Genomic DNA, 9,007 nt, shown 5'->3' on the forward strand with positions numbered 1-9,007 from the left:
AATTTTACTTCAATCAGAGATCATTATCATGGTCAATTTAGTATGAAATGTTTTGAAACGTTAAATGAAAAATGAGTGATCAAAAGGTCAAACGGCATCCGATTATAAGATGATTTTTTAGATAAATGATCTTAACTACTATTTTGATCATTTGTACAGTGGTGATCATAAAATTCAAACCACGCATGTATGAACGATCAAAAATATGTCTCTTGATACTCATTTTTAAAGTCCTTAAGTAAATATACTTATACTTTTGTAAGATCTGCTTAACATAGATGGTTCATACATACGTGATTTGGATATTATGATTATCACCGTACAAATGATTAAAATAGTAGCAAAAATCATTTACTTAAACAGTCATCTTAATCGGACGTCGTTTGATCTTTTGATTACTTATTTTTCATTTAACGGCCGAAATCATTTTGTACTAAATTGACTATAATAATGATATCCGATTGAAATAAAATTTTGATAGTATGCTATAAATATCATCAATATCATCGTTGCAAATTTTTAGACCCATTGGTGGTCTCTATCTATCAGATCATCATGCGATCGTTCGTGACCATCGAAATTAAATTTTATTGATCGACATAGCTAGGGCTACTGGATTGAGGTGGTCTTTTATGACGATACTCTAATGATAATTATTTAAATAATGAACAGTGAAAATGGACTTTAAATTTCAAAATTATATCATATTCAGAGAAAAATAGCAATAAATTTTTTATTAATTTGGCCTATGATTATTAGCGACGGATTTTTTTGTTATTAGCAAACACCGTCGCTAGTAACTTTTCCCCTTTCCGCCTATTAGCTTCCTCACGCACCCTCATTTTCCCCCGCCCCCTTCCCCATGCGCCCTGGTTTTCCCCCACCCCCCTTTTTCGTGCGCGTATCATCTTCCTCGAGCTCTTTCCTTGCCGTCGACTGCCTCCTCCTTCTCCCCCTATTGCTCTCCTTACCGAATCGGCCCCCTACTTTCTCCTCTTACCAGATTGGCCCCCTACCGCCTCCCCTTATCGGATCGGGCCGTCGATCACCTCCCCCTTCTCCTCCCATTGCTCCCTTTGTCGGATCAGGCCCCCGTCGCCTCCCCTTGCCAGATCGGCCCCCCTCCCCTTGTCGGATCAGCCCTCCCGCCACCTCCCCCTTATCAGATCAGGCCCCCCGTCACTTTCCTTGTCGGATCGGCCCCCCGCCACCCCCCTTGCCAGATCGGCCTCCCATCTCTTCTCTTATCGGATCGGGCCCCCCGCCACCTCCCCTTGCCGGATCGGCCCCCCGATCGCCTCCTGCCTCCCCAAGCCTCCGGTTGCCTCCCGCCTCCCCAAGCCTCCGACCGCGAGCCCCCGGTCGCCTCCCCAAGCCCCAAGCCCCCAGCTGCCTCCCGCCTTCTCGAGCCTCTGGCCACCTCCTACCTTTTCGAGCCCTCGGCCGCCTCTCCGAGCCCTCGGCCGTCTTCCGCCTCCCTCAACCCCCAGTCGCTAGCCTCCGGTCATGAGACCTCGACCACCTCCCGTCTCTCCGAGCCCCCAACGGCGAGCACCCGACCGCCTCCCCAAGCCCCCGGTCGCGAGCACCAGCCGCTTTCCACCTCCCCGAGCCCCAACCGCGATCCTACTAAGGTAATTGCAAACATCTCTAGGCTCAAGAGCTTCATAGATTCCATGTTCATGCTCTTGGTAATACCACCAATAATTACATATTTACTGGTAGCGAATTCTTGTTTTGAGATTCAACATTGTCCGTGATTGAAGTACTTGATTTATGGGTTATTCTAATGTTCTTTTCAAATGCAGGGCCGCATTTTAATCCTATTGAGAAAGAATATGGGGCACCTGAAGATGAGAACTGCCATGCTGGTGATCTTGAAAATGTGACCGCTAGTAAAGATGGTATGACCTATTTATCATGGCCATCTTATGATGCTATATTGTTGTTTTATAATATTTAAAAATGATAATTTGATATTAGGAGTGGTGTTTAACTTATACTTGAGTAGGTTTACTGAAGCATTATGTACAGCTAGTCACTGGAATACTAAATGTTTATGTGGTTTTGGTTTGATATTTCAGGAACTGTTAATTTTAGCATTATTGACAAGTAGGTTATTTATTTTTTTTTAATATTTAATATATTTTTAATGAGATATTATTCTTGCTATCTTTTAAAATCTTTCATGTTCATTCTCTTTTGTTTAGCGGACGAAATTCCATTATTGGAAAGACTGTTGTTATCCATACTGATCCTAATGACCTCAAAAAGGGTAAACTTTATTCCTCAAATATTTATGTTAACTTCATATTTTATTAATTTTAGGTATTAATATTGGATGATGTGGAACAATTAGTTATGATGTGTTAAGCATCAATTTATATATATGTTATTTTTTATTTTTTAATTTTTTATTTATTACATCAAAAATATGCATGAGCTAACAAGTTATTAAATTCTCTATCTCTGTTAATATTAGCATCTAATGATTTACTTTTTTTTTTTTTTACATGTTGAAACCATATTATAGTTTTTATAATCATCCTAATTGGTTTATGTCACTCAATGCCATTTTATTATCTTGATTGCATACCTATACATAATTTTTTTAATATATTTTTTTTTGTACCTATTTTTTAGATTTTAATTTATTAAGATACTCACTAATAGAGATGTTACATCCATATGCTACTTATTTTTTTTATATGTATGTAATTTTTAAACTTATAAAACATATTTATAAAATTATATAATTTATATTTTTAATGTAATATAATTAATTTTTTATTTATAATTATGTTAAATAAATATTATTTTATTTATAATAAATTTTAAAAAATAATTATAAAATAAGTTTTAAAATATTTAATTATGAATTTTTAAAAAAATAAAAATCATTGCTATCGCTAATAGTTTTTTTTAATTTTAATTAAAAAAATAAAAAACTATTAGCGGCGGCATTAGTAATGGCCAAGCCGTCGTTAATAGTTTTTTTAAAATTATAATTAAAAAATTATTAATGACGGTACTAATTATCATTATTAGTGACGGTAATTTTGTCGTCGCTAATAATGTTAATTAGTGACTAGAATATTTTTGTCAGATTTTTGATAATGGCAAACTGGCTATTAGCGATGGTAATTAGTCGTCGCTAATAGTCAATTTTTTTGTAGTGACTATTCTTTGAATTTCAACTGACTTAAGCATCAGATGATCTCCCATCGAAAAATCACAACAAGTGAACTTTATTTCAAATCCAATTGTCCACTAAGGAGCTGCAGCCACATCCTCCGGTCCACAAAACATATTGAAAGATTATTGATCTCACGATCATCTCGGGCTTACCAACCTTAGCTCAATCTTGGAGTTTAACAACAACAATCATAATATTGGATGAAACTTAACTGGATATATTCATGTTCACAAACCAAAAGATTGTAGAAAATGAAGATGTCTAACTACTAATGCTACATGTAACTGATTCATAATCAAATGGAAAAGGTTCAGAGGTCAGATCCTTTCTAGTTTGAGACCAGACCAAGTGCAAGGCCTTCTTAATCACCATCGTTGCACTATAGTTGAATGGATATTATCGACAAAGTAACTCTCTCGAGTTCGGTTGCAAACCAACTCAAATATTTATATGCATCGGATAGGTTTGTTGGTTTAAATCAATTGGACTGGCACCAAAACTCCATGTTAGTTGATCCGACTGTATAGGATCCCAAGACTGGGCCTGGGTCTTTCCTACCACATTCCCCACTAGCACACGACCGTCCTCTTCCTTCACGTGGCCCACTGTGGATCCTCTCTCTTTCTCCTCTTCGGCATGCTCCACCCGTGGACAGGGATGGCAATCAGATTTAGGCCGGTCAAATATAAATCAGATCGAGTTAAAAATTTATCAATTTAATTTAATTTATTTAATAAATAAATCAAAAATTTTATCTAAATCAAATATATTTAATAAATAGGTAACTCGATTCAATCTACATAACATATTTATTAAACAGTCAGATTGAATAAATTAAATACATCATGTGGGTTAAATAGGTTAATATTAAATATATTTTAAACAGATTAAATAAATTTTAAAAAAATTAAATAAGTCAAAGGTCAAAGGTCTAAACTTAATCCCAATGCATTTAATACATAAGTTTAATTGGATTAATCACTTCATGAATCAAACTTATTTATGTTAAATCTAAATTTGTTTAAAATAGATCATTCACATACATATCAGATTAGTAGATCGGATCATAAATTTTTATCCTTACTTGTAGGTATGCCAGATTATTATATATATATATATATTTTTTTTTTCTGCGGTTGAAAATTGACCCAAGGAAAGTCATATTACAAAGAGCCATCATGTTTTCCCCTGTTATTAGTCATTGCCATTCAAAAAATCATTCTCTCTTCCATAGAACCCTCCACTCCCGTCTCCCATTCCTCCAAGCATCGGCTCTTCGTGCAGGAGCCTTCACAGGGACCTCTTACTTATGAGGAGGTATTCATTCTCATTTCTATATGGGAGTCTAACTCTTCTCCAACCGAACGTGCCCTTACGAGTAACAAGTCGTTTGCCAGCCATTAATGGAAAACGCAACAAGTTGCACGTTCAGCCAAGCTATAGGAAGCCTAGGCATCAAGGGAACAATCATTAGCTGGTAGGGGGCCATGAGTCTTCAATTCGCCCACCACTATTTGTGCATTAGATTTTTTTTTTTTTTTTTTGGTAGAAATTGTATGTTAGGATTCAGATGCAGGCTGGCGGCCCGTCTCGCCCCGTTACTGTCAAGTGTTCCGTAGTCGCCCTTTGATTTTGGAGACGCATCCTCATACCAGTACGGCTGGAGCCTACAATGTGATAAAAAAAAGGACCCGACACCTTGACGAACATCCATTGTACTTATTGGACACGAAGTTGGATTTGGCTTAAGAACAAATTCCCCTGTTCATTATCTAACTTTATGTTAAACAAAATTATTAGTAATAAATAATCATTTTTGAGAAAATATAATGAAAGTGTCACCTTATGGGTTCAAAATTAGAATTTTGCCTTTGCAAGCAAGAGGAAAGCAGAGAGATGCCAGCTACATCAACCTAGTCCAATTGACTGGAACAATCTAATCCCCTTTTTTTTTTTTTTGGTTGATATAATAGGAGGGATTAAAGTCCCTCCTTTGATTAAAAGATTGAAACTAGTACAACCGGAAAGAAAGAAGAAAAAGGGCAGAATAAGACATGGTTTTATCGAAAGATAGAAAAAGGGAAGAATAAGGCAAGGAGAGGAACGGGGAAAAAGGCAGAGAGACTCACAAAAAAGAGGGGGTTCAAAAAATGACACCAAAACCAGCAAAAGATCACAAATGGTGGTGAAGTAGAACCGAGCCTCCTTCCAAGTCCCAACTAACTCGAAGCCTTTCTTGTGTTTAACGTTGCGAGCACCGACCAGTCTTTGAAAAAGGAAAAGATCATGTTTGAGAACACAGAGACTGGAAAATTTTCCTTCAAGAAAAGTCAGGATTGCACTCCTTCCATATGCTTCAAGTCAAGTGGCAGCGAAAACCAGTTTGTCCCAGGCTGGGTTTCAAGCACCTTCTTACCCTTCGATGTGACAACTTGGTCCAAAGAGAGGATAAGTTAGCAGGATGACCATTGGTATGAAGAAAAGATTTTATCCAGCCCCAAGTTTTATAGGGAATGGACAATGAAGTAATAGGAGTCGCTCTTTCTTGGGGACAATTGCAGAGCAAGCATCCATTACTGAAAGACCAACCATTCTTTGACTGCTCCTTCGTATGGAGTCTCTTTCTATCTGCAAGCCACTTATAGATCCTGACTTTTTCTGGGGCATCTGTGAAAGAGTGGTGATACTCTTCTTGGGGGAATGCAATAGAGGAGCAAAAGAATGCTTCTAAATCCAGATATCTTCCCATAATCTAATAAAAGAACCTTCTCCCAGAACAAAACCCAAACCCATAACAGAAGGGATCAAGAACAGAGCAGATGCCCTTCCAAACAGGGATAGAAGCTTTCCTTCTCCTAGATCTTGTGCCAAATGGCCCAAATCTATTTTTGGAGTAATAATTCTTCAAGACGAGATGTCTAGGGAGTTTTCGCTGGTGAACAAAGTTTCCAACACCATTTCTTATCCCTGAATAAGACCTCCTTCTGCAGCTAAGCTGAGAATCCTACTTAGCACATCCACTGGTGCTGAGGTAACCAAGAAGGGAGAGAGGGGTCTGCTTGTGTGAGACCTCTTAATCCACTTTCCAGCTGTTAGGATTTGACGCCTCGAGATTCAGCCCATGTTGAGCCCACAGCGAGGTTCGCGGTGAAAAATGGAGTCCAACGAGATCAAGATCATCTGAAACGGAGCTCGGATGGAGGAGATACGAGCTTTTGAAGTTGGCACGAGAATCGAGACGGCGGAGGACCGCCGGCGACCGGCGGCGAGCGGCAGCGGCACGGCCGCAGGCGGTGGCGCGCGGGACGCGCGACCCAGGCCCGCGGCCCCTTTGCCCCGGTCCACCGTGGACCAAGTGGTCCACGACGGGGCCTGTGGACCGCGTGGGCGTTTCCCACGCGTTTCTCGAGGTCCACGGTACTATTCCATGGACCGAAGCGCGATCCGACGGTATGGGTGGCTCCCGATCTTGATCGGACGGTCTGGGACGTGATTTGGGTTTATTAAGGAGTCCTAATCATGATCTAAGTCGTGATTAAGGTCTATAAAAGGCCCTGTGACGAACAGTGAAGGCGGGGCGTTGGTTTTCTCGCGTCATACGAACCCGAGAAGAGAGAGAGAGGCAGAAGCGTTGCTGTGAGAAAAGGAGCAGGTTTCTTGGACAGCGGTCGCCAGACTCTTCAGGGGTTCAGGGGGTTCTCCAAGAGAGAGAGCTTTTGTGAGGGGAACTTCAGGTGAGAGAGAATTTGATGTACAAGGATTGAGGGTGAGGTCTCCTTTTGTAAAATTTCTTTTTCATAGTGAAGTTTGCATGCCCCGTAGAGGCGAGCCCTTTTGTGGCTGATACACGTATTTTGATTGTTTTTCTTTTATTTTGTTTCTTCTTTCTTCCTGCTGCATCGCGTGGTACTGAAAGGATCTTGGGAGGTGGTGTCCTGGCCAGACATCCACCCAACAAGTGGTATCAGAACAAGGCGGTACAAGGACGTAGATTGCAGCGGTGGTGAGCAAGACTGAAGATGGAGAAAACAGGAACAATCAAGATGGAGATCAACAAGTTCGATGGTAAGAGCAATTTCTCCTTGTGGCAGGCAAGGATGAAGGACGTGCTCATCCAACAGGGGTTGATCGATGCTCTCTTGTGCGATGAGAAGCCGACCACCATGGAGGTGCAGGATTGGAAACGGCTACAGATGCAGGCGGTGAGTACCATCCGCATGTACCTGACGGATGAGGTGGTGATCCATGTGCAGAGCAAGACTTCCCCGACGGTGCTGTGGTCGAAGCTCGAGGAGTTGTACATGGCGAAGTCTCTCACCAACACTCTTTTCCTCTGGAGGCAGTTTTACCAACTACGGATGACTGAGGGACAGAGCGTGCAGGAGCATCTGAGCCACTTCCAGAAGATCCTCACCGACCTTCTCAGCGTTGGCGAGAACGTTGAGGAGAAGACCAGGGTGCTGGTTTTACTGACGTCGCTTCTCCCTTCGTACGAGTCCTTGGTGACTGCTCTTCCAGTAGGGAAGAGTACTATCAAGATGGGCGAGGTCACCGCGGTGATACTCCAGAACGAGGTTCTCAGGAGGGAGAACCCAGCTTCGAGCTCAGGTGGCGGTAGCTCAGCTTTGGTGGCTTCTAGAGGAGCAGGAGGCGGTAGACGGAACGACAGGAGATCGCAACGAGGGCGATCCAAGTCCAGGAGGGACTTGAGCAAAACCAGATGTTACCGGTGTGAAGAGTTGGGGCATCTAGCTAGAGATTGCCCTTAACTAAAAAATCGGACGGTGGCTGCTGTAGCGACGGCCGGCAGCGATTCAGATGGAGATGTCCTGGAGATATCTGACGAGGTATCTACTTCTTCCCAGCAGTGGATATTAGATTCTGCATGCCCCTATCATGTGTGTTGCAGAGAGGAGCAGTTTGACTCCCTGGAGAACAGTGAGGGCACTGTATATCTGCCGGATGGATCGAGCTATACGATCAGAGGCATTGGGACGGTCAGCTGGAGGACACATGATGGTGCAGTGAGGAGATTGGGGGAGATCCGATACATACCCGATTTCAGGCGGAATCTTATCTCACTTAGCAGACTGGATTCGAGAGGCTATAGGACGGTAACTGGTGGAGGAATCCTGAGGGTGCTACGCGGCGATAGGATTGTGCTGGAGGGGAAGAAGGAGAGCAGAGGACATTATTACCTGGCAGGGAGCCCAGTGCGAGGTGGAGTCCAGAGCGAGGTGGAGCTCCAGGAGGTGGATCGGGCACGAGACAGGAGACTCGGGAGGACGAGAGGCGACGTTGCAAGGTGAGATGCCTATTGCCGCAGGATGATGCCCCGAGTAGGTCTCAGGTCAGGAGGAGCACAGCATACGACGGAGATGGGATCGAGCAGCCTGGCTCGACTCTCATGTTTGTCCATCCATGATCAGCAGGCGATTGCCCCAGGGCATGGGGGCGAGGAGATCCAGAAGCTCTCGGAGTTTGGAGGAGGCCGAATATCGAGTCGAGGTGGAGATTTTTAAGATTTGATACCTCAAGATTCAGCCCACGTTGAGCCCACAGCGAGGGTCGCGGCCAAAAATGAAGTCCAACGAGACTAAGATCACCTGAAACGAAGCTCGGATGGAGGAGATACGAGCTTTTGAAGTTGGCACGAGAATCGAGGCGGCGAAGGACCGCCGGCGACCGGCGGGCGGCAGCGGCTGCAGGCGGCGGCGCGCGGGACGTGCGACCCAGGCCCACGCGGGACGCGCGACCCAGGCCCGCGGTCCCTTTGCCCCGGTCCACCGTGGACCGGGCGGTCCACGGCCG

The sequence above is a fragment of the Elaeis guineensis genome, chromosome 1 (assembly GCF_000442705.2).
Source record: "Elaeis guineensis isolate ETL-2024a chromosome 1, EG11, whole genome shotgun sequence".
In the NCBI taxonomy this organism is placed as follows: domain Eukaryota; kingdom Viridiplantae; phylum Streptophyta; class Magnoliopsida; order Arecales; family Arecaceae; genus Elaeis; species Elaeis guineensis.